The 4,840-nt window shown below is 47.1% G+C and overlaps 1 protein-coding gene across 1 annotated transcript in view; it reads left to right on the top strand.

The window, feature by feature from the left end:
* The first annotated feature begins 1,785 nt into the window (after positions 1 to 1,785).
* Positions 1,786 to 4,840, top strand: part of USP1 (ubiquitin specific peptidase 1) — a 16,509-nt gene continuing 13,454 nt past the window's right edge. The window contains exon 1 of the mRNA XM_006862479.1: positions 1,786 to 2,492. The gene's annotated coding sequence lies outside the window, so the exon portion shown is untranslated. The remainder of the gene's footprint in view (positions 2,493 to 4,840) is intronic.

The following is a 4,840-nucleotide window of genomic DNA, read 5'->3' as shown; positions in this document are numbered from 1 at the left end:
CGAGGTTGGCGGTTCAAGTTTACCGGCCGCTCCTCGGAAACTTGTATGACACGGTCGCTATGGGTCGGCACTTAACAACAACAACAATGCAGCAATCCTTAAGCAAATCTTGTTGATTCTACTTCAACAAGGAGAATGCTACCAAATCCTAACACTTCTACAGCTACCATTTTATTCCAAAGCCACCATAATTTAGTTCTTGTACTACTGAAAATCGACAGCACTTAACTACTACTGAAAAGAAGTCCCGTGGCGGCGCTGTAGGATAAGCACTCCACAGCAAGATCAGTTTGAACCACAAGGTTGGCCGTTCTAACTCACCAGGCACTCCTCGGAAACCCTATACAGGGTCGCTATGAGTCGGAAATGGCTCCACCGCACTAACAACACCTCTCCTGAAACTGAGTCCTGGTGTAGAGCTGTGGAATAAAGCACTGGATCCTAAGGTCTGTTTGAACCCACCAGTCTCTCCTCAGAAGCCCTACACAAGATCACTAAGAGTCGGAAGGCCTCCATAGCACTTAACCACAACATTACTGAAACAGCCTTTTACCTGACATCCTTGTTTATACTCTTGAAGGTCAACAATGTATGCACAAGCATCACCTTTATAAACATGCCACTCAGCAGTCAAAAACCATCTAGTGATTTACCAACATACAAAATGTCCATCTCCTTTTCCTGTTTGATGAGACCTTCTTAGCCAGGCTCACTGTGCCCTAAGTACCTTGCCCTCTTTGCTTCTTCCCAAAATGCCAAGCCCATTGGACGTCAGGACCTTTGTAGTTTGCTCTTCTCTACCTGGTACCTAAGCTCAGATTCTTGCAAGGCTGGCTTTTCATTTCTCTTGGCTCAAATGTCAACACCAGATCATTCTACCTAAAACAGTTACACTTTTTCCTTTCAGTGATGACCGGTTGTTTAACTACGGTCTCCCTCTCTGGAATGTAAAGCTCCATTAGAGATCCCTGACGTCTACATACTTGGTTTAAATCAATGTGACACGTATTTATCCTGCGTATCTAGAGCCCTTGCTTTGTAAAGTCACCTCACTAGGGTCAGCATACAAACACGGAAGGATACGAAAGTCAGGTGAGGCCTGTCTTTATAGTAGGATCTCGCTGCAATTCTTCGCCACCCCTCAAATCCTCTCAGCCAAAGCTGAGCAATTACATTCTTGCATGGCCGAAAAGGCATAAGAGGAAAAAATGGGAGTGTGGAAGGAAGCAGCTCTATAGCATCTTGTTGAGAATCAATTTTTATTGGGGCGGTCTTGGGGCCGGGGCTGAGATTTCAAACGTAAAGGGAAGCTACAAGCGAACGAACGATTCAGCCATTTCTCGAAACCAGTTTCTCGGGTAACTCGCAAGAGAGCGTGCGCACGACGGGGGCGGAGCTTATTATGAGTGCCGCATCCGGAAACCACACCCTCCGTGGCGTCCCATGGTCGCGTATTCACAAAACGCAAAGAGAACTTTAACAGTCGACAGCGAAAGCGCGCACACGATCTCCAAGACGAGCGGAAGGAGGGGAACCTCTCCTTAGCAACATTCTGTATGTCCAACGACGATTGGCTGGAGCCATCTTTTTTTTTTTTCTTTGTTAGTATTGGCTAGACTTCCTTCCCCTACTATCCAATTGGCTTTTAGCTATGTACTTATAATTGGCTCTCCTGGAGATGGGCGGGCGAGCCTTTAGTGACTATTCATCACAGATTGGTGGATTTGAGTACCAGGCGGCTCCTTCTCTCTGTCCCGTCTCCCGACCCGTACACTTTCCCCTCGACTCACGCGCACGAATGGTTAAAGTAAAAAAGAAAAAAAAAAAGGGTGTGAGGCTCGAGCCCGCCAGCCAGGCCTCTAGCACCTAGCGCGCGCCCTCAGCGAAGACCCGCGCGAGCTGCCCTGTACTGTGCCTGCGCTGTTTGAAACTGCAGAACCCGTTAGGATCTTGGGAAAACTACCGTTTCAGCTGACTCCGGAGCTCATGCGAACCAGGGTGGCGGGGCGAGTGGCGGTCACGAGGCGGCTCTCGCCTTTCGTGGCTCTGCAGCGTGGAGATTAGAACCGGCATTTTCGAAAGACGCCGCCTTCAGTAGTAGCGCTGGCGCGGGCGTAGGCTAAACACGGGGGTCCTGAGACGGAGGAAAACGCGCCAAGTTCCCCTCGGTGGTAGAGTGTGAGAGACCCTAGCTGTTCAGGCTCATCGCAAGAGGGGCCGCTTAGTCCTGCGCTCATTTTTCCCGGGGCGGGCGCTAGCGGCCGCCGCTCCGGGAATGTAGTTGGTGGCGGTGCACGGCAGGAGCGAGTGGCGGCCCGGGTTCCCGCTCTTGAGAGCGGATGGTCACTCCCCTGCGGGGAGGGCGATCCGGCCAGCTTTTTCTCGGGTCGGGGACCCGGGCTCGCAGCCGGGACTCACCTGTCGCTCCCACACCCGTCCCTATTGGACTAGCCGGCGTCACCGCCGCGGATCTCGCTTTGGGCCATGACTAGGTAAGAAGGGCCTCTTGGCGGGGCCGGGGGCCGGTGACTGCAGCAAGTTCGACCGGCGCGAGAGTGGTGCTGCCGTGGGAGCCGGACGCCGCCGCCGGCAAGATCTCAGGGACCATTTTGTTCCCTCGCCCTGGCCGGTGTCCGCCTGAGCCCCGAGCCCCGCGGGCGAAGGGGCCGTTTCCCCGGGAGCTGGCGGCCCCCGTGCCCAGGGCTGTGACGGAGAATACGGACAGCAGTGAGCACGACCTCGCGCTGTCTTTCAGCGTCTTTCTATTCCCTGGAGTGGTGAGAGGTAGCCAGGAGGAGAAACGCTGTCACTCAAATTCCGTAACTGTAACTATTCAGTTTTACCGCGTTATTTCTTAACCACTGCTACTGAAAAAAAAGGGGGGAAATGTTTATAGGACGCCACGTGTCTGCAGTGTTTGCCGGGGATGGTCTCCGTCAGCCGTTCTGACGTTTGTGTCCTGAAAAACAAGAGTTGTCATCGTCTGAAGGAAAGAACTTAAAACGAATGATGCTGAGTTGTTCACACTGTTGTTCAAAAACATTTAACGCTCGATTCCTGGTGCTTTCTGCAAAACCTGATTGACAGTGTTCAGAGATACATTTTTGTTACAATTCAGTTAGAAGAAAAGCTCAGGAAAGACAACTGGTGCCGCATCATATGTGTCACCTGATAAAATGTTAAGTGCCGTGGAGTCGGTTCCGACTCATAGCGACCCTGTATAGAGTTTCCGAGGAGCGGCTGGTGGGTTTGAACCACCGATCTTGTGGTCCAGGGCTTCTTCTGCATTCATTTCAGGACTCCATTGGGTAATCTTGAGTGTTTGCTTATTGCTTCGAGGGAGGTTGTAGTATAGATTAGGATGATCCCATTTCAGCTGCTCTATCAATGTTCTGTTTGTTTGAAATCAGGATAGTCTGTCACGGAGGAAAGGAAGTTTCTACTAATTAAAATCGCCTTTCAAGAAAAGGGAATTTTTAATGCTTTGAGATCCCTGACAGTGTGGTGCAGGCTATGGTTTATCATTCATAATCGTATGAATTTTATCACCAGCATGAAGCTCGAAGAAGAAATTGAGTTAGAGACAGGATGGGGAAATTGGTCAACTTCCCAGTCCTTCTTGAGTGTCTCCTAAATGTACTTTCACTGCCGAAGTACAGTATTAATGAGTTCCCAGCTTGGAGTTATTAAGGATGTAATTCTAGTGACCTTTTTTTGTACATTTTAATTGAGCTCTGATAACATAGTGGTTATCAGTTGGGCTGCGAACTTCAAGATCAGCAGTTCAGAACTACCGGCAGTAATGCGTGAGAAAGATGAGTTTTCTGCTCTCGTAGATTTACAGCCTCAGAAACACTTTGCAAGGTCGCTATGATTTGGAACCGACGACACCACCACCATAGAAGTCTGTACATTTAAAACTCATTGCTGAGGTTTGGGGCTTTAAGTAATTTCCTGGTAATTCTCCATCCAGTTAGATCATTTTTTCCCCAGATACCATAATGACTGACACTTAAAATAACTACAAATATGGCCTATTTTTCATGTAAAAGTTTGCTTTAAAAGGAGGTAGAAATGGTTGCAGAAGGCAAACCAAATCATTTTTTTTTCCTACTCAAAGCAATTTTTTAAAAGAAATCTATAGTTTAAAGAAAGTATCCTGAAAGTGAATACAATATTGTGGTTTCTAGTGTATAAGAATTTAATACCTATTCAAAGTGCTTACAGCAAGTAATTTTTTACACCCCCCCCCAACTTTTTATGTATCTTAGGACCTTTCATTCAGGGTTTTAGGTGGAACTGAACACAAATCTTTGCCTTTTGCATGAAAATTATACTTTAAACTTTTTGTAGATTTGTTGGAGTCCTAGTGTGGTGCTGTGGGTTAGTGTGCTGGTTCAAGCTCACCAGCTGTTCCTCCGAAACCCTATACATGGTTGCTATGGGTCAGAACCAACTCAACAGCACTTAACAACAACAATTTGATACATATTCAAAGTGCAAGCAGTTTTTTAAACCACCCCCAACTTTACATATGTCTTAAGACCTTTCAATTTATTTTGCATGGTAATTCACATTAATAACTAGAAAAGACCTTGGAAGGGCGGGCTCATTCATGTCAAACACTGCGAGAGGGCTTCAAAAAAATTTGTGGAAAAATGGAACTAAAAGAACATGGCTTTTCTAAGAACTTTTTAACGTTCCCTCAGACTTTGATTTCCTAGCCATCCCTCTTCATATCCAACTTCTTACTTCAGAACTAGAGATGGCATTTAATAGTTTTTTGAATAAATTATTATGAAAATATAAGTTTTTACTCCTTAATCCTACTGTTGTTGTT

Source organism: Chrysochloris asiatica, unplaced genomic scaffold, assembly GCF_000296735.1.
Source record: "Chrysochloris asiatica unplaced genomic scaffold, ChrAsi1.0 scaffold00048, whole genome shotgun sequence".
NCBI lineage: Eukaryota > Metazoa > Chordata > Mammalia > Afrosoricida > Chrysochloridae > Chrysochloris > Chrysochloris asiatica.
Note: the sequence above shows the minus strand (reverse complement) of the source record. Positions and strands in the feature narration are given on the sequence as shown.